The sequence below is a fragment of the Emys orbicularis genome, chromosome 11 (assembly GCF_028017835.1).
Source record: "Emys orbicularis isolate rEmyOrb1 chromosome 11, rEmyOrb1.hap1, whole genome shotgun sequence".
NCBI classification, from domain to species: domain Eukaryota; kingdom Metazoa; phylum Chordata; order Testudines; family Emydidae; genus Emys; species Emys orbicularis.
In genome coordinates, this window is record NC_088693.1 from 8,032,400 (window position 1) to 8,054,067 (window position 21,668).

General features: G+C 46.6%; 1 protein-coding gene across 1 annotated transcript in view; it reads left to right on the forward strand.

Moving 5' to 3' along the window:
- Nucleotides 1-1,095: 1,095 nt before the first annotated feature.
- PTPN4 (protein tyrosine phosphatase non-receptor type 4) overlaps nucleotides 1,096-21,668 on the forward strand; it is a 213,840-nt gene continuing 193,267 nt past the window's right edge. Inside the window, exon 1 of the mRNA XM_065413759.1 lies at nucleotides 1,096-1,155. The gene's annotated coding sequence lies outside the window, so the exon portion shown is untranslated. The remainder of the gene's footprint in view (nucleotides 1,156-21,668) is intronic.

Genomic DNA, 21,668 nt, shown 5'->3' on the forward strand with positions numbered 1-21,668 from the left:
TTTGGGCATAAGCTTTTCCCCAGGCTAAAACCCACTTCATCAGATGCATGGAGTGGAAACTACAGTAAGCAGTTTATATATATATCACAGCTCATGAAAACATGGGCGTTGCCTTACCAAGTGGGGAGTCAGTGCTAACAAGGCCAATTCGATGAAGGTGGAAGTGGCCTATTCTCAACGAGTACAGTACCCTCTCAAAAGCATGTGCAAAATGTAGAACCGATGTTCGCTGTAAATGTATCTGCCACTAGGTGGCACCCAGCTCCCTGACACAGACACAAAGCCCCCCCCCGCCTTTTGCAGGAAGCTCTCAACGTGCTCCATTGAAGCATCAAAGCGCTGAAGCAAGAGGCGAGGTCTTATTATGACTGACAGCTCAGGGAGCCAGTTCTTGTCAACGTCACAGTCGGACTGGGCTGGATTGAGCATTAACTCAGCCAATCAAAGTGGTTGGATTATTCCCGCCCCGGCCCCTTTCGCCCTGCCCCACCAATCCCTTAGCAGACAACGGGGAGTAGGCGGGATGCGTACGAGCAGGCCAGCGGCTCCCGCTTGCTCCACTTTCAGTTCTCGCGAGATCTCGTGCCCCCTTCGCTGGGTGACTGCGCAGCCGCCATGTTGGTTGCTATGCTGCCTGTGTGAGGAGGAGGGAGGGAGGCCCTGAGGGAAAGAGGCTGCGGTTCCCCCCTTCTCCAGGCAGCGCTACACTCACATCGGCAGAGAGCCGGCTCGCACGCCTGCTGCCTCCGCCCTCTCCTCCGGTTCGCCCCCCCCGGAGGAGACCCCCCTCACTGAGTGTACGGGGGGTCCTGTGCCCCTTCCCGTGGGGTCCCCTGTACTAGTGCCGCCCCCCAGCGGTTGTAGGCGGGGGGCAGAGGAGTGTCCGAAAGGGGGGGGTTCGCCGCCTTCTCTCCGGCCCCCTCCCCGCCTCCCTCGGCCCAGTCGCCGCAGTACGATGTGGTCCTCGCCGCTGCGGCTGGGAGCGGGGCAGCTGCTGCTGCTGCCCGTGCGGCGGCTGCTGCGGGGGAACTGAAGGCAGCGAGCGCGCCTGTGTGCGCGAGGGGGGTCGCGGGGAGGCAGCGGCGAGCCGAGCCCGCGGGTCTCTCCTCAGCGCCCCTCTCGCCTTATCTGGAAGGACGCGGCTGTTATGTGAAGGTGAGAGACGCCCCGTCCTGCGGCGCGTGGTGCGCAGGGCTCCGAAACCAGAGGCTGTGGCCGTGTGTGCGGCGGGTCGCGCTGGCGGCGGCGCTAGTGCAGGGGGTAGAAGGGGCCAGGCGTTTGCCTTCTCTAGCCCACCCCCTGCAGCCCCCTGTAACATCCCATATACGGAACTGTTCATGGAAAACAGCTCTCCTGAGAGCCCCCGCCAGTGTGGGTGGTTCCGCCCCCCCCCCCACCTGCCCAAAAGATTTCGGAAGAAGGCTGAAAAAAAGCCACCAAACACACCATGGGTTCAAAAACACCGTTCAGAAGAAAGGGGGGTGGTGAGGATGGCTGGGGCGTATGTTTTCTAGGGATCCAGCAGTATAAGAAACTCCTCACATTTCTGAAACAAGGCATTCTTATATTGGGAATGGATTTAATATGGAAGTATAAGATTGTCATGATTCCTAGGTGCATGGGTGAGTGCCCGTGGGTTTCTTTGGACAGGAAAAATTAGGTTTGAGTGCAGTCTTTTCATTCTTACAGTACGTTTTTTAGTGTCTCCCTCAACCAGAAAGCTTGTATAATCGCGTACATCTTATATGCAAGGGAGGCTTTTACTGTACCTGGTGATGGGTAACTCATGAACTCACTGCACTGCCATCTGGAAAAGGAAGAATGCTGTTGTTTTTTCAAAACAAGGCTTTTGTTAAAACTAGCTAGCTGCCGGTTTGCATGAAATGTTCCAGTTGCTTAAGCAAATGTAAATATATATGTGATCAAATGTTGTGCCACTGTTCCTACAGTATGAGTAATAGATGTTTTAAAGAGCCTAAAACAAAATGCACATATCAAAATGTTTGTATCCCTGACGATTTTTAGTGCATTTTAAAAATTCAGTAGAGGATGCTTTTAAGGTAGACATTGATGGCTAAGCCACAGTAGCACATGCATTTTGTCAGTTTGGATATTTCTCGTGCTTAAACTAAACTCTGGTATGAATGGTAGTGAGGGTTTATTGCATGTGTGTTTTTTGACTACTGTATTGATATTGGTAAAGAAATGCTTTGTAATGCAAGGAGTTACTGATGTGCCCACATACAGCCAGATGTCTGAGAGCTCATTACACCTTAAATGTGTTGTAATGATACATGAATGTAATTTAAATTAAATTTTATAAAACAATTTTCTTGTAAGATATTTGCATTGTGCCAAAGCTTTTCCAGTTTGCTGCCTAAACATTTTGTGAGTACCTTATTTTTGACAATATTTCTTGCTTCATTGACCTCAAAAGTTATTTTTTCCACTCCCTGTTTTTTTTCATAGCATACATCTCAAATTTGTTATGCTTCACCATCAAACTGATAGGTCAATCCTTGGAGAGGGTACACACATATAAATATACACACACAATCTCTGGAATGTTTGTGGTTTATAATCTCAGAAATTCAACTTTGTTTACATCGGAAGATGTGATTTTGAAGATCAATTTTAAACATTTAACTTGAACTTTTAGAAAGGCATAACAAAATAGGACAGAATGTGTAAAAATATCTCTTTACTATCTTTAATTTTCCAGTTTCCTAGTATTTTTTTTTCAGGATTTTTTTCTTGTCTTTTGTCATCTATTTAGCCTACTTAAAGCTGTTGCAGAAATTGAAACCTCCGTGAAGCTTCTTCAAAAGCATAAATGTGCTGGTGTTTTGCTTTCTCCTGTCTCATTCCATATGTGCTTAGATTCTGGTTTGTTTGTGATTTAGGTTCATAATGAATTTAGATACCAGAATAAATCTTATTTCTTTTACCAGTTAGCTAGCACCACAAAATATATTCATTGCTTTAAAGTTGTGTTTACAGTCAGCTTAAATGAGGAATTAGAAGGTTAAGACAGTATTGATTGAACGCCCTTGCTAAAAATACTTTCAGGGTTGGGTGTACTTAAAATGTTGCCACACGAAAGTTAATATGAACTGCCCTTCTGTAACAAGTTTATAGTTTATTATTGTTAGAGGCTGTATTTGTAAAACAAAAATAAATGAAAACAAAACCCTAGCATGTTAAAAGTACTGTAATGTGTTAATTGCTGTTTTCAGTGAATGAGCTCTCTAATATGGGATAGAGGCATTATTTATTAACTGTTAAAATGTCACTTTAATTAGCATGGTGGTGTTAAATATATGGCAAGTGCACGCCTCCCCAAGTACTGTATTTTTGTTCTGATTCTGCAATGACCTCTGTGCAGGCGAGGGCTCCACCTACATAAAAGTAACATTGCAGCATTTAGGGCAGGGGCGGGCAAACTTTTTGGCCTGAGGGCCACATCGGGTTTCCAAAATTATATGGAGGGCTGGTTAGGCAAGGCTGTGTCTCCCCAAAGAGACAGGTGTGGCCCGGCCCCTGCCCCCATCCGACTCTCCTCGCTTCTCGCCCCCTGACAGCCCCCCCCCCCCGCCCCCCGGGACTCCTGCCCCATCCAACCCTCCCGTTCCCTGTCCCCTGATGGCCCCCCCAGGACCCCTGTCCCATCCACCCCTCCCTGTCCCCTGACTGCCTCCAAACCCCCCGCCCTCCATCCAATCCCTCCTCTCATTCCTGACTGCCCCTCCCTGCCCCATCCAGCCACCCCTTCTCCCTGACCGCCCCCGGAACCCCTGCCCCTGACTGCCCCCTGCCGCCCCATCCAACCCCCCCTCCTTCCTGACTGCCCCCCCAGACCCCTGCCCCATTCAACCCCCCTGTTCCTCGCCCTCTGACCGCCCCGCCCCCTATCCACACCCCCGCCCCCTGACCACCACCCCGAACTCCCCTGCCCTCTATCCAACCCTCCCTTCCCCCTTACCGCTGCCTGGAGCGCTGGTGATGCTACAGCCATGCCGCCCAGAGCACCAGGACAAGCATCTGCGCCGCCCGACTGGAGCCAGCCACCATGCACCTCAGAGCACCGGGTCAGGCTGTGGCTCTGCAGCTGCACTGCCCGGCAAGAGCTCACAGCCCCGCCGCCCAGAGCATTGCGCAGTGGAGAGGCCGGGGGCTAGCCTCCCGGGCCAGGAGCTCAGGGGCCAGGCAGGAGGGTTCCGCGGGCCGGATTTGGCCCACGGGCTGTAGTTTGCCCACCTCTGATTTAGGGCCTTAATGTTCATTCTAGAAATACTGGGTCATTATTTATTGTGAGCACTTGCTACAAGTGAATGATCATGGTTAACACCTGTGCCTGCTTAGAGTCTCCTTGACTTCCATGCCTGTGTGTCTGGAGTTGTAGGGCTGGGGCTAAAAACAAAAGCTTGAGGTGTGTGAAAGATTAAGTGCACTGATTATTTACTTTTTGAAAAACTATATTTTAGCCACTGATTATTTTTGTTGCTTAAATCAGTCATTCTCAACCAGGGGTATGCAGAGGTGTTCCAGGGTGCACATCAACTCATCTAGATATTATTTGCCTAGTTTTACAACTGGATTAATAAAAAGCACTAGCGAAGTCAGTACAAACTGACAAAAGATTTCATACAGACAATGACTTTATACTGCTCTATATACTATACACTGAAATGTAAGTACAGTATTTATATTCCAGTTGATTTATTTTATAATTACAGTAAAAACTGTTTTATCTGGCATGTTGGGAGAATGGGGGGTGCCGATAAGTGAAAAATGCCTGTTAACTAAGAGGGAGGGAGTTTGGGTGTGGGAGGAGGTGCAGGACTGTGGGCTTTGGGTGTAGGAGGGGGTGCAGGGCGTGGGCTCTGGGAGGGAGTTTAGGTGCGGGAGTGGGCTCGGAGCAGAGGGTTGGGGCACAGGAGTGGGCTCAGGGTGCCGGATCCGGGGGGGCACTCACCTCAGGCGGCTCCCCGCAAGCGGCAACCTGTCCCGGCTGCTCCTAGGCAGAGGTGCGGCAGGAGGCTCTGCACGCTGCCTCGAGCGCCGGCTCTGCAGCTGGGGGAGTGGCGCCTGTGAGCAGAGGTAGCATGCAGAGCTGCCTGCCGTGCCTCTGCCTAGGAGCAGCCGGGACAGGTCGCCGCTTGCGTGGAACCGCCTGAGGTGAGCTCCCCCTGGATCCGGCACTCCACACCCTGTCCCATATCCCTACCCCGAGCCCCCTCCTGCACCCAAACTCCCTCCTAGAGCCCGCGCGCTGCACCCCGTCCCGTGTCCGCACCCCGTCCCACGCCCCAACCACCTGCCGGCCCCACGCCAACCGGACTATAAACCAGACTTCCAATGAATATCAGAAATGCCAGTTTATAGAGCTTTCTGGTTGGTGAAGTGCCGGATAAAACAGCTTTTACTGTATGTGGTAAAAATGAGAAAGTAAGCAATTTTTCAGTAATAGTGTGCTGTGATTCTTTTGTATTCTTATGTTTGATTTTGCAAGTCGTTTTTAAGTGAGGTGAAACCTGAGAGTATGCAAGACAAATCAGACTCCTGAAAGGGGTACAGTAGTTTTGAAAGGTTGAGAACCACTGGCTTAAATTACAGCTGTGCCCAAAAGTCCTAATCAAGGTTTGGACAGCCTATTGTTAGATTCTGACAGTGTTGGTGGGTTGTCTTGGAAATGTGTTAATTAAACGATCAGAGACCCAAGATCTATTTAGAGTATGAACACCGTTTTACTGAATAATTCTGTAGTTCGGAGGGTCTGTGTTTAAGTTCCCTGCGCAGCTGCGCAGCAGCCTGTTTAGTGCTGCATAGGCGCTCAGGCAACCCGCCGGGGGAGGGGCACCCCTCTCCCAGCCCCTATCTGCCACAGCTGGGGCGCCCCTCTCCCGGCCCGAACTCTGCTGCAGCCGGGGCGCCCGGACTGGCCGGGGTGGCACGGCCGGAGCGGCCCGGACCTAGCCACGGCCGGATCGGGCCCAGGCGCGGCTGAAGCGGCTCTCCCCCGGCCTGGACCTCTTGGGGCTGGGGAAGGAGTGCCTATCCTGCAGCTCCAGCCTCAGAGCTGCCCCGACAGGGAGAGGAGCCTCTCCCCCACAGCCCAGGTGGTGCTGTGGAGAGAGAGAGCTAGGGGGAGTCCTCTCTCCCAGTCGTAGGCCTGGAGCCCCCTCCTGCACTCCAAACCCCAGAGCCCGCACTCCCCGCCGGAGCACTTGCCCCCCATCCCAGAGCCTGCATCCCCAGCTGGAGCCCTTACACCCCTGCATCCCAACCCTCTGCCCCAGCCCTGAGCCCCCTCCCACACTCCAAATCCCTCCTCCCCACTCCCATGAATTTTATGTGCACCAATATGTAGATGATGTGTCACACATCACCTCCATATTGGGGCATATAACAAAATTCATTCCTCACATGGGTGGGAAAAATTAGAGGGAACACTGGTCTGCGTATCATTCATATGCTTGATTAATTAAAAAAGTAAATTTGTATATAAGCATTTTTTCAAAAAGTAAGTCAGTACAATAAGCTAAATATATTGGACTGGCGGACTTTCAAAACAAAAACCAAAGTTATGCTTGTACTTTTGAAGCTGTTCATGCCACCACCCCATTAGGCAGGTGGTGTTTTGTATGATGGCACTTTCTTCTAGAAGGCTTTTTGCTTGAAGTCCTGTGATATGAACAGAGCAGGTGAGAAGTAAAGTAGGATGGTATTTTAAACCAATGGATGTGGTAGACCAAGACTAATGGAGAGCTTAAATTACTTTAGATAGCTGGTATGGGTAAAGATATTAAGTGAATGTTTTGTTTAGTTTGAGTTAAAACCTGATTAAAAATAAGTAGTGGTCAAAAGCACCCTTTTTCTTTGGTTATAAAGGCCACTATTAGAGTACTACTTAATACTGATAAGTAAAATAAGCTGTTGTTTTGGTTTATTTTGTCTGTAATTCAGAATGCTTCTAGCAATTGGCTTCTGTGGTGCACTGTATCTTTATTCTCTCCCCATCCCACCCCACCCTGTCTAAATTTGATGCAAGATCACATGTATCCCATGCCTTCACATCCTGCATCCATCTCATTTCCACCCGTACCAATTATAAAAATTGTTGAACAAGAGAATCTTTCACCATATGCTCATGACTGCTTTCTTCATATACCACTTTCACTCTCATGCTATCACTGTTCAGAAAGCGATGAAAGGCTCCATGCAGTACTCATGAGTTTTTTCACTCTGCTTCTATTTGCAATGTTGTGAAAGTGGTCTGTACAGGAATAGTACAATACGATTGTCTGCAGTGGTGGAGGGAAACTGAAGGTGGAGAGAAGAGGTCGTTCAGATTATTGGGGTGAACAGGTGGGAGAAGACAAAATCAAAGAAGGAGATGACCAGTGGTCTAGCGCAGTATTCCCCAAATGGTGGGTCTTGACCTATCAGTGGGTCACAGGGAGATTCTAGATGGATTGCCACATCCAGGGCTGGATTAACCCATCACTGGGCCCTGGCCTGGGCAAACATGCACTATTCCTGGCCCACTGTGGGTGGAGTTCTGGGGCAGAGGGAGGACTGGAGAGCAAGCCCACCCGGCAGCAGCCGCTCTTGTTCTACAGGATTAAGCCTGGCTCCCTGCTCTGGTGATGCAACCAGGGGCACAGCATCACTTAAATTTGGCCTGGCCACCCCCAATTGATGCTGCGACCCCATGCTCCAGGTCGCAATGCCACTCAAATTTGGTTCAACTGTCAGAGGGGGAGCCTCCCATAACACCTGGAGTGGGAAGCCAGTTCCACAGAACAGGAGCTGCCACGGTGGGGTCATTTTCCAACCCCTTCCTCTCAGGCCTTCCCTCTGCATTGTGCCTGGATTAGGGTTGCAGGGCTGGGGCAGAGAGAACATATCATAACATAACAGAGAGAATGGTGGGTCATAAAAAAAAAAAAGACAAAATGGAGTGGGTGGGTTGACTTCATAAAAAAGTTTGGCAACCACTGGTCTAGCAGTAGTATATCTGGTTCTTTTCTCTCGGAGCCAGCTGTGGATGGAATACTCCTTTGGGAATGGGGGCGATGTCTCCTCCCCACCCCCAGTGACCTCCACCTTGCCCAGACTAAAGTAGTAACACAGTAATAGTTTTAACCTAGCTTAAAAAAAAAAAAAATTAAAAAAAGTTTTGACACTTAGCTGAAATCCCAGCATGTATCGTTCTGTGATAACATATTGAGAGGACATCTTCAGCAAACCATACAGTGCCAGTAAGAATTCAGAGCCTAGTCTTCCTCCCTTCTTCTTTTAGAGGGGGGGACAAAAAAGGCAGCCATGTATGTATTATGTGCCACTTAGAGCCTAATTAATGGAATTATTGAGCATTTTTTTGAGTTTAGCATAAGTTTTTAATTTTACATGAATTGCAAAGATAACACTTAAAATTCTGACAGATTCTGTGGTCATATCATATGTTGGCATATGTTAAGGGCTGTTATAAAGGTGATGTTATAAATTGTTCTCCATGAATTGGATTAATCTGCAGCAAGGGAGATCTAGGTAAGGTATTAGGGGGAAAACTTTCTAACTATAAGGATAGTTAAGCACTGGAATAGATTTCCAAGGGAGGTTGTGAAATCCTCATTAGAGGCTTTTAAGAACAGGTTAGATAAACATCTGTCAAAAATGATCTAGGTAGACTTGGTCCTGCCTCAGTGCGGGGGGCTGGATTAGATGACCTCTCAAGGTCCCTTCCAGCCCTACATTTCTATAATTCTATCGTGGTCAGGAGAATGAGTCATACAGATTTAGGTTAAGAAAAAAAGAGGCTTGTTTAGGGATCTGTACTATAGTACAATAAAATCTTCTGTAATGACTTTTCACAGCGTCCCTTCAAGGTTTTTGCAAAAAACTGTAAGCCATTCAAATCGCTGCTAAGGGCAGGTCTACACTTAAAACGCTGCAGCGGCTCAGCTGTGCCACTCCAGCACTTCAGTGAAGATGCTGCTATGCCGACAGGAGAGCTTCTCCCATCGGGGTAGTTAATCTACCTCTGCAAGAGTCAGTAGTTGTGTCGATGGGAGAAGCCCTCCCGTTGACGTAGCACGCTGTATACCTGGGCTTAGGTCGGAATAACTGCGTTCAGTGGTGTGGCTTTTTCACACCCCATAGCCATATAGTTATACAGACATAAGTTTATCGTGAAGACCTGGCCTAAAGCACATAAGAAAAGTTGTATAAAACAAGGTTCTTACTTCTATTGAAACTCGAATTAGATCCTCATCTTCTGCATTCTAGTGGAAGAACTAGAGAGGTGGAACACTTGGACTCTTGTCCAAGGAAACTCTTTGTATTGTTCTGCAGTAACTCCGTTGATCAATTTTAAGAGCAGTATTTAATGGGAAATACAAGTGTACTTGGCTACAAATGGGCTGTGTGGTATATGGCTTTAAAGATGGCAAGGTGTGTACCCATTCAACAATAAAGTAAACTAACAACCTTTAATGATAAGTGTGTGTGATATGTAATGGAGAATGTTCTCTCAGAAATATTTTCACTGCTTGGGGAAAGTATAGTGAAGTGGAGCTGCCATTTGGGAGTTATCAGACCACATCTGAGGTTTGGGGGAGGGAAATCATAGTGCACTCCCCAGAGTGAATTTTGTGTTCCCCTCTCATTTTAGCCACTCCTTACCATTTTCAAGAAAGGCTACCTGGCAACATACTGATTGGTCAAGCACTATAATTCAAATACCAAGATTTTCAGATGAAACCAAGTTTATTATGGCTAAAGAATAGAGATGCCATTTTAAACACTTGGATTCCTTTAATTAGAATCTGTCCTAGACTAGAAAGACAGCAAAGATCTATTCCAGCCCTCTACCAATGCAGGATTTTTCTAAAAGTATTTTAGTCTGTGTTTTTTTCATTTTAAATACCTCAAGTTGTAGATCTTTTAGTACAGTACTTTCTTTGGAAGATTTTTCCACAGTCTTAAAAGATCTCGTGGTCAGCTTGGTGATAGCCTTGTTAATTTACTATTCTGTTTGTTACTGAGAACATAAGAATGGCCATACTGGGTCAGACCAATGGTCCATCTAACTCAGTGTCCTGTCTTCCAACAGTGGCCAATGCCAGGTGCTTCAGAGGGAGTGAACAGAACATGTAATCATCAAGTGATCCTTCCCCTGTTGCCCATTCGCAGCTTTTGGCAAATAGAGACTAGGAACACTTCAGAGCATGGTTGTGCATCCCAGCCCATCCAGGCTAATAGCTGTTGATGGACCTATCCTCCATGAATTTATCTATCTCTTTTTTGAACCCTGTTATAGTCTTGGCCTTCACAACATCCTCTGGCAAAGGGTTCCACAGGTTGACTGTGCGTTGTGTGAAGAAATACTTTCTTTTGTTTGTTTTAAACCTGCTGCCTATTAATTTCATTTGGTGACCCTTAGTTCTTGTGTTATGAGAAAATAAATAACACTTACTTATTTACTTTCTCCACACCAGTCATGATTTTATAGACCTCTATCATATCCCCCTTTAGTCATCTCTTTTCCAAGCTGAAAAGTTTCAGTCTTATTAATCTCTCCTCATTATAGAAGCTGTTCTGTACCCCAATCACTTTTGTTGCCCTTTTCTGTACCTTTTCCAATTCCAATATATCTTTTTAGAGATGGGGTGACTAGTTCTGCATGGAGTGTTCAAGATGTGGGTGTACCATGGATTTATATGGCAGCAATATATTTTCTGTTTTCTTATCCCTTTCCTAATGATTCCTGACATTCTATTCACTTTTTTGACTACTGCTGCACATTGAGTGGATGATTTCAGAGAGCTATCCACAATGACTCCAAGATCTTTCTTGAGTGGTAATAGCTAATTTAGACCCCATCATTTTATATGTATAGTTGGGATTATGTTTTCCAGCGTGCTTTACTTTGCATTTATCAACATTGAATTGCATCTTCCAATTTGTTGCCCAGTCACCCAGTTTGTGAGATCCTATTGTAACTCTTTGGAGTCTGTTTGGGACTTAACTATCTTGAGTAATTTTGTATCATCTGCAAATTTTGCCACCTCACTGTTTACCCCCTTTTCCAGATCATTTATGAATATGTTGAACAGTACTGGTCCCAGTACAGACCCCTGGGGGACACAACTATTTATCTGTCTCCATTCTGAAAACTGACCATTTATTCCTACCCTTTGTTTCCTATCTTTTAACCAGTTACTGATCCATGAGAGGACTTTTCCCACTGATCCCATGACAACTTACTTTGCTTTAAGAGCCTTTGGTGAGGGATCTTGTCAAAGGCTTTCTGAAAATCTAAATATACTATATCCCCTGGATCCCCCCTTGTCCACGTGCTTGTTGACCCCCTCAAAGAATTCTAGTAGATTGGTGAGGCATAATTTCCCTTTACAAAAACCATGTTGACTCTTCACCCCAAGAAATCGTGTTCATCTATGTATCTGATCATTCTGTTCTTTACTATAATTTCAAATAATTTGCCTGGTATTGAAGTTAGGCTTACCAGCCTGTAATTGCTGGGATCACCTCGGGAGCCTTTTAAAAAAATTGGCATCACATTAGCTATCCTCCAGTCAGCTGGTACAGAAGCTGATTTAAATGATTGGTTACGTATCACAATTAGTAGTTCTGCATTTTCACATTTGAGTTCCTTCAGAACTCTTGGGTAAATACCATCTGGTCCTTGTGACTTAAAATATTCTTTTCTTCCTAAATTTTCTGTTTTTAAATTCATAATTCCTAGGTACATAAATGTACTACCTAAGATGCCCTTCTTCCTTAGTGTTTATACACTTCAAATATATGTGTGTATAAAGTTGCCATATTTCCCTGTTTTGGTCCCACTTTAGCCAAACTAAATATATTTATTTTTAATGTTTCACGCTAAATCTGTCATTCCAGCTCTAAAAGTACACCATCAACTTTAAATGTATTCAGTTTCAAAAAGGGAGTTTTAGGGACTTATGCATACACATGAGTCCCCTTGCCAGTTATTGTGGTTGTACAGTCTTTTTTCCTATTCTCTTCCCCCCCCCCCAAAAAAAGTTTCTTCTCTCGCTGTCTGCATAAATAGAAAATAACTGAAATTACTGAAAATACTGAAATTGACTATACACAAAGTGTATCCAAAGAGCAAAGTGAACAAAGAAGAAAAACATTTTTTCTGTGGTAGTAATCTTAAAGGATTCATGGAACTGTCTCACAGAAATAAGATTTTAAAAAGCAAACTGAATAAGATTCAGCAGGAGTTGAAACCAGGGCTTTTAGGTCCACAGCAGAGAACTCTACACTTGAACTAAAGAAGTAGCTGGAAGCAATAGTAAGTTGTTATTTTTTACATGGACTAGCCACCTCAGTGATGTTACAGTACATGTTGCCAGTGATTTATACAACTTTTTGCTTGACAGCAGAAGAAAGTGAAGAATCAGGATTCCTGGGTTTTAATACTGGAAGTCAAGTGTGGTCTAGTGGTTGCAGACAGCACATAGATTTGACACATTCACTCTGAAAGGCAGTGTGGCTGACTAGGCGAGATTTGAATGCACCACGTTAGAAACCTGTGTTCTATTCTTAGCTCTCCAAGAAGTGACCTTGTTCAAAGTCTGTTATCACATCTGTAAAATGGTGGTAACGGTGCTTACCTGTCTCTTAAGGTGCGGGAATGAGGCTTTTTTTCAATAATAGTGCACAGAATTAACACCAGTTAGTGAAAGAGCTGAGACGAGCTAATGTTCTTTTGATTCTCAACCCAGTGCTCCTTTTACTAGATGAAAGGCTATTCTGCTACCGCTACGCTTGTTGTTGTTCCTGAAGCATGCCAAAGCTCCATGGGGCTGAGAGCTTCCTTGTTGTAAGTGAAATGTTCAGTGATTTTTAGCAGTGACTCTCACAGGCTCTACTGAGGATGTACAGATGGCATTTTTCAGTGTCTTATAGTATGGCCAAATATGGATGGATTTCCTGCTCCAAAACATTGAAGCATCAAATCCTTTCAAAGAAACATTTTGGGGGTGGGAGGAGAAATAATATTGGTAAAGCTATCTATTCTTCCCTAATCCGGTTCTCAGAAATGCCTGAACCATTTTTGCTGAAACTTTCCAAGAAAATTCAGCATTGTACAGAAAACAAGCATGGAAAATTCAAGTTCAAATGGTTAAAGTTTGGCAAAGTTGTAGGCAACTGAAAAGGAACATGACCTGCTGCTTACAAGCAGGGATGAATTGGTAGGGGAAGTAGAAGTGGGTGGCAATGTGGGCAGCAGTGACCGTGAGATGGTTGAGTTTAAGATCCTCACAAAAGGAAGAAAGGAGAGTAGCAAAATACGGACCCTGGACTTCAGAAAAGCAGACTTTGACTCCTTTAGGGATCTGAGGGCAGGATCCCCTGGGAGGCTAATATGAGGGGGAAAGGAGTCCAGGAAAGCTGGCTGTATTTTACAGAAGCCTTATTGAGGGCGCAGGAACAAACCATCCCGATGTGCAGAAAGAATAGCAAATATGGCAGGTGACCAGCTTGGCTTAACAATGAAATCTTCGGTGAGCTTAAACACAAAAAGGAAGCTTACCCGAAGTGGAAACTTGGACTGATGGAGGAGGAGTATAAAAATATTGCTTGAGCATGCAGGGTGTAATCGGGAAGGCCAAAACACAACTGGAGTTGCAGCTAGCAAGGGATATGAAGGGTAACAAGAAGGGTTTCTACAGGTATCTTAGCAACAAGCATCTTGACTTCAGCAAAGCTTTTGATATGGTCTCCCACAGCATTCTTGCCGGCAAGTTAAAAAAGTATGTATTGGATGAATGGACTATAAGGTGGATAGAAAGCTGGCTAGATTGTCGGACTCAACAGGTAGCCATCAACAGCTCGATGTCTAATTGGCAGCTGGTATCAAGCGGAGTGCCCCAGGGGTTAGTCCTGGGGCTGGTTTTGTTCAACATCTTCATTAATGATCTGGATGGTGGGATGGATTGCACCCTCAGCAAGTTCATGGATGACACTAAGCTGGGGGGAGAGGTAGATACACTGGAGGGTAGGGATGGGGTCCACAGTGACCTGGACAATTGGAGGATTGGGCAAAAAGAAATCCGATGAGGTTCAACAAAGACAAGTGCAGAGTCCTGCACTTAGGACGGAAGAATCCCGTGCTCCACTACAGGCTGGGGACCGACTGGCTAATCAGCAGTTCTGCAGAAAAGGACCAGGGGATTGCAGTGGACAAGAAGCTGGATATGAGTCAGCAGTGTGCCCTTGTTGCCAAGAAGGCTAACGGCATATCGGGCTGCATTAATAGGAGCATTGCTAGCAGATCGAGGCCTCTGTTCGGCACTGGTGAGGCCACCCCTGGAGTATTGTGTCCAGTTTTGGGCCCGCCACTACAGAAAAGATGTGGACAAATTGGAGAGAATCCAGCAGAGGGCAATGAAAATGATCAGGGTGCTGGGGCACATGACTTACAACAAGAGGCTGAGGGAACTGGGCTTGTTTAGTCTGCAGAAGAGAAGAGTGATCGGGGATTTAATAGCAGCCTTCAACTACCTGAAGGGGGGTTCCAAAGAGGATGTTCTCAGTGGTGGCGGAGGACAGAACAAGAAGCAATGGTCTCAAGTTGCAGTGGGGGAGGTCTACGTTGGATATTAGGAAACACTATTTCACTAGGAGGGTGATGAAACACTGGAATAGGTTACCTAGGAAGGTGGTGGAATCTCCATCCTTAGAGGTTTTTAAGGCCCAGCTTGACAAAGCCCTGGCTGGGATGATTTAGTTGGTGTTGGTCCTTCTTTGAGCAGGGGGTTGGACTAGCTGACCTCCTCAGGTCTCTTCCAATCCTAATCTTCTATGATTCTTCTATGAATTTATAATGGAAGGTGGAAGGCACCCTTAATTGCAAACATTGTTACCAGCTCCACCTATGCTGGACAGACCGCAGTTGTTCCCAAGTCTCTCCCTCCCACTGAATGTCTATATTTGGGATTAATCCTCAGATGTTTGTAATTTTCCAGATTGAATCTTTTTTTATTTCATGGCTATATTTCCAATGTCACTTTGTATTTCTCTGTCCTCAATGATGTTCTCAGCACCTCCTTCATGTTGTATTTGCATATGATACTGCTGTTTACTTCCTCTTTCAGATCATTAATAGAGATATTACAGAAGACCAGTACTATCAGTCAGTGTGGCATCCTAATAGACGCATATCTACAATCATTGTTCCATGTGATATATTCATTTACTGTCCCATTCACACAGGCATTAAGTTATATAATCCAGTGGTTCTCAACCAAGGGTCTGGGGCCCCCGGGGAGCCGTAGGCAGGTTTCAGAATGTCTGCCAAGCATGGCCGGCATTAGTCTGGCTTTCTGCCCAGTGCCCTAGCGAAAGTCCTGCCGCGCAGGACTGCAAGGAATATTGCAGGGCCCCGAGACCTACCACCCGGGGCTGAAGCCTCAGCAACGTAGCTTTGTGGTGCCTCCTGTGGCATGGAGCCCTGGGCAATTGTCCTGCTTGCTATCCCTTAATGCCAGCCGTGGCTTTTATATGCAGAAAACCAGTTGGCCGTAGAGTTTTTATAGCATGTTGGGGGTGGGCAGGGGCGCGAGGGCTCAGAAAGAAAAAGGTTGAGAACCCCAGATATAATTCACCTTTTGAAGTTGCCACACTGAACCAGGAAAATGTAACCTCATTGTTAGACAACTGAACTCTACTTGGGGCTTCCCTTGGAAAGCACCCACCTTCAATTAGTGCAGAATGCACGGGTTTCTCTCACATAGGTGAGCTGCCATGTGATTGACACCTGTGGTCTGTACTGATTACGTATATGCTTCAGAGAGCAATTCAGTGTTGTTGAGCCTATAAGGTCGTAATTGGTATGGGACCTAGCTATGTGTGAGATCAACTGTTGCCCAAATCATCCATTTTGGACATTAAAATTGTAGGTTTTTGTATTGGCACGTAACAAGGTACTGCTCCTGCAAGCTCAAATGCTGTCTCAACACAACTTTGAGAAGGGCATAACTCCTTAAGGCTGAGTTTTGCATGGATAGTCTCCAGATGAAGCACATGAAGGAAAAGGGCATGTGACTGAGGAAAATGTTGTTAGTTATTGGGGATTTAAAGCAGAATTATTGGTTCAGTCTAGGAGAAACTTGGGACTGGGAAAGACCTGGAATGAGGTTCTCCACAGAAATTGGCAGAAGGATAGTTGCCTGGGGAGCAGTGTAGCAGCCAAGGATCCAGAGTTGGAGACTGGCAGAGCTCTCTCTGCCTAAGTAGCCTGGAGCATGAGCCCAGAAGCAAGATTAGTGAGAATCTCTGATAAAAGGATGATTATAAATTCCAGGCAAAAGGCCAGAAAAGACCTGGGAAGCCCAGATCCAAGTGTGAAGGGGGAATTGTTTTTGTTTAACCATACCAATAAACTAGACCCCATAAGGAGGGAGACTAGTTGAAACAGTTATGTGGCATCTTATGTGGCACAAACTCAGGCATGATGGGACATGACAACTGTTATAGGAAACCATCACCATAGTATTTGAGTACTTGTTGGGTCACTTACTCTTGTGTTCTTGAATTAGATTTCCTGGGGCTGAGAAGGGATTTCTCAGTATGTGGCTCATGATCTTGGGGATGTTGCCTCCTGTGATCCACGGCCACCAGACACAGAAGTTGGTCAGTTTTAGGGCATGGTAGAAGACATTAATTTGGCTATGCTTTTGATAGATTTATGCATGACATTAATAGATAGGGCAAGTGTTTGAGTAATTCTTAGTATGTAAGAGGATCTGTTGTTGGGCCTTTAAGTTTGAAGATTTATTTTGATTGTCATTTTATAAACAATTGTTTTTAATAAAGTAAGCTGTGGAGAATCTGAGCGATTGACTTGTGCTCATGTGTGAGCGTTTTCTCCAAATGAGAGTTTTTGGAATACTGGATATTTTTTTCCCTATTCTTTGGCACCAAGGAAGACTGAATAGAGCACTAACTGTGCCAAGAGTCGGAAAATAAGGAAGTTACAGTTCAACACAATCTTTTCCTTCAACCACTAACCATCTGTTCTTACTTCCATGTCATCATAATTAGAAATATACCATAAAATCAAACACACAGTACACCAAAGTTATAAGAAAATAGAAAAATAAATAAATCTTTGTTACTCTTGTACCCATCACCATCATATTTAGGCTCTAGATGTTCATGAATTCCATGAACCTCAAGAGTATGGGAATGAGATGATTAACTTAATGACTTCATTTTTCCGTGGAACTGAGTTCCCTCAACAAAGCCATTGAAGTAGAAGGCATCTCATCCTGTTTTGATGCCATTATTGTTTCTTTGTCTGTGACAAACTTGGCACCAAGGCAACTACTAAGAAGTCATGAATTGAAAATTCAGCCTCTGCTAATGGCATAGTGGGATGCCAAAGCATCTTTCACTAAGAAAAATTAGTGGAGATATCCTATCTCCTAGAACTGAAAGGGACCTTGAAAGGTCATTGAGTCCAGCCCCCTGCCTTCACTAGCAGGACCAAGTACTGATTTTTGCCCCAGATCCCTAAGTGGCCCCCTCAAGGATTGAACTCACAACCCTGGGTTTAGCAGGCCAATGCTCAAACCACTGAGCTATCCCTCCCCCCCAGTGAAAATCTCAGTGCACCTCGCCCTTCCTGGTGCTAGGCTCTTCATTTACACCTGTAGTGCTGTCAGGGTTCTCCCCCCCCCCCCACCACTCTGAACTCTGGGGTACAGATGTAGGGACCGCATGAAAGACCCCCTACGCTTGTATTCTACCAGCTTAGGTTAAAACTTCCCCAAGGCACAAATTCCTTTCCTTGTCCTTGGATGGTATTGCTGCCACCACCAAGTGATTTACACACAAATTCAGGGAAGGGTCACTTGGAATCCCTATTCCCCCAAAATATCCTCCCAAGTCCCTTAACCCCCTTTCTTGGGGAGGCTTGAGAATAATATACCAACCAGTTGCCTTAGCAGTGTGAGCACAGACCAGACCTTTTGTCTTCAGGACACTGAAATCAATCAGGTTCTTAAAAGAAGAACTTTATTTATAAAAAAAATAAAATAAAAGAATCACACCTCGCGTCTATACTTGCAGATGTAGAGTGCCGGGAGTTAAACCAGCCCTCGGATACAGCAGCAGGGAAAGCACTGCTGTGTGTTCACACTGGGCTCCTTGTGATTGTGGAGCATGTCCACATTAGCAGCTCTTGCAACACCACAGAAAGTAGTGCATTGTGGTAGCTATCCCAGTGTGCAAGTGGCTGCAGCGTGCTTTGGAAAGGGTTTGCAATGCCTAATGGGGCAGGCACAGCATCACATGATACAGGTTTCCCAATCCCATTGTTCCATGGGCATCCTACGAGATTGCCAGCTGCTTGTCAAATGAGGGGGTGGGGAGTGTGACAGGAAGTGTGTTGTGTGTATGTGGGGGGAGAGACGTGTTTTGGGGGGCAGAGTGTGTCAGCATGCTATCTTGTAAGTTCAGACAGCGGCAGGAGGAAGGGGGAAACCCGACATCAGCCCCCACCCCCTGCCTCTCACTCTCATGCATGCGAGCGTGCACAAACACCTGCCTCTGCTGCAGAGGCATTCCACAGTAATGGTTTGCTTTGTGTACTGGAGCAGATAAGCATGCATGCTGTCAGAAATAGAGCTTTGAAAGGGGATATCCACATGCCTGCAGCCGAGTTCAAAACAATGACCAGAGTGGCCACTTGACTTCAGGGGATTATGGGACGTTTCCAGAGGACAATCACAACACAGTAATGCAACACGTCATCCACCCTGACACCCCGGCGCTTCAGCCGGGGCGCAGAAAACTCTATGCTTCTCGTGGAGGTGGATTACCAGGGGTGCCCCAGCTTCGCGGTCTGGGTGCTCTTAAGTGCCTTGCCAGTGTGGACACCTCAGGAGTTAGGGTGCCCGGGGCTGATTTCTGCACTCTAACTTGCAAGTGTAGACAAGGCCTTAGTCTCCGGAGGCCAGTCAGGCACTTGCATCGCCGGCTAGGGCAACCAGTCTTCCTAGGGACCCACCGCCCACCCCAGGTAGTGGCAGAGGTCCCCAGCACCTGGAAGTCCTGTCCATGCCGGAGGCCTTCCAGGCTGCAAAAGACATTGTCTTTGCTGGTGTCCCCAATGCCCTGCCAAGACGTGGTTGTCTCCTGGGGGAAGCCCAGCCCCACCACAAAAAGGGCAAGGGCTATAAGCGCCATCAGGGCCAATAATCGGATTCTGCCTCTCAGTCGGGCTCTTCCCATTACCCTCAGGGTAACAAGCGGGCGTTTTGAGAGTGCGCCCCGAGGGCGATGTCCTAGTCTACAGACAGGATCCTACCCTCCTTCTATTTTCCAACCACCTTTCTCCCTTCCTCCCCACTTGGACTGCAATAACGACAGACGGCTGGGTCTTCAGCACTGTGGCAGTGGGGTACACCCTACAGTTTATTTCTACCCTTCCTCCCATCTCCCTTCCTGTCCCTCTTCAGGGACCCTTCTCACGAGCGGCTTCTTGCCCAAGAGGTGCAAGCTCTCTTGCAAGTCGGGGCCGTAGAGGAAGTCCCCGTACATCAGAAAGGGAAAGGGTTTTATTCCCAATATTTTCTCATATCAAAGACCAAGGGCAGTCTATGTCCTATTTTCGACCTGCGAGACCTCAAGAAGTTGAAGTTTCGCATGGTCTTCCTGGCCTCCATCATTCCTTCCCTGGATCCTGCAGACTGGTATGCTGCCTTCGATTTGAAGGACGCCTACTTTCATATATAAATATTCCACAGATACAGACCTTTTCTGTGTTTCAGTGGGGACCGCCCACTTCAGTTTGTGCATGTCAGTGGCGGCGGCTTACCTCAGATGTCCAGATTTACCCATACCTCGACGACTGGCTGATCAAGAGCTGCTCCAGAACACAGGTCCAGCACAGTGTCACCGTGCTACAAGCCACGTGCCACGCTCTGGACCTGTTGATAAATGAACAAAAATCAGTATTAATCCCGGTCCAAAGGATAGAGTTTATTGGAGTGGTACTTGACTTTACCCGAGCCAGGGGATTTCTGTCGCAGGACAATGTCAGATCTCATTGCTAGCGTCTCCACACACCCACTCACCGAGGCCTAGGTCTGCCTCAGGCTACTGGGTCACATGGCAGTGTGCACTTAATGTCGTCCGCCATGCAAGGCTCAGACTGCAGCCCCTTTAACTGTGGCTAGTGACTGTCTATTCCCCATTCAGGGATCACCTGGACAAGGTCATCACGATCCCGCCGAAAGTGCTTATCTCTGCAGTGATGGACTGACCCAAAGTGGGTGCTGGAAGGAGTACCGTTGGAGAGTCCACGACCCACAGTCTCCCTGATATCTGATGCCTCAGACCTCGGTTGAGGAACACATCTTGGTATGCTGCGGACTCGGGACATGGTCTCCAGAGGAACTTGCACTGCATAAAAATGTCAGAGAGCTCAGGGCCATCCGCCTGGAATGTGGGGTCTTTCTGACACACTTCTCCAGTCGAGTAGTACAGGCGTTGATGGACGACCATATGACCTCAATGTTCTATGTCAACAGGCAAGGGGGGGCGCACTCGTGGCTCAAATGTCCTCGGCGGCCTTCCTAGCAAATGTCCCTATCCAGAGCATCTGCAGGGCCACGATGTGGTTTTAGGTTTCAGAGTGGTAGCCATGTTAGTCTGTATCAGCAAAAACAACGAGGAGTCCTTGACCTTAGAGACTAACAGATTTATTTGGGCATAAGCTTTCGTGGGCTAGAACCCACTTCATCAGATATGGTTTTCAATACACACGTTCACGACGCATGACACCATCACCCCGCAAGCCAGAGATGACGCTGGATTTGGCAGAGCTGTGTTGCAGTCAACACATACATGAACTCCTATCCGCCTCCGATGGCACTGCTTGGGAGTCACCTACAATGGAATGGACATGAGCAAGCACTCGAAGAAAAGACAGCTACCTTTTTCATAACTGGTGTTCTTTGAAATGTGTTGATCATGTCCATTCCATGACCCGCTCTCCTTCCCCACTGTTGGCGTTTCCGGCAAGAAGGAACCTAGGGTGGGTGGCAGCCGGCAGCATCCCTTATACCGTGGCATATGCATGCCACTTCAGAGGATGCCAGAGCCAATCCCCTACGGATACCACTGAGGGGAAAACTTCCGGCACCGGTGCATGTGGCAAGCACACATGCCTACAATGGAATAGAACTGAGCACTACATCTCAAAGAATATCGTAATGGGTCTGGTGAAGCCTCTCTTCAGTTGTCTGCATTTGTTGGTACTCCTTTTTCCTCCTGATCTGGGCTTAGCTTTTTCGGGTTAGAGAGATCCTTGAGTGAAAGAGTAAGGTTCATACCATGAGGATCTTCCCATTCCTGTTTCCAGCTGTTTGATCCCAGAAAGGGTTACCCTGATAGGAGGACATGTGTGGTATCTCATATTCAAACATTCAAGATGACCCTAGTGAGTAAAGAGTTAGAAAATGAGTAATAAACAGTATTTCAATTTTTCCTTCATCAGGCATCTGCAGAAAAGGTGTTACCTGCGTATCTTCCTCTCACTAAGTTGACTGAAACAGCAGGCATGGTGCTCCTGTTTAGCCTTGCTGTAAATGCCCATAAAT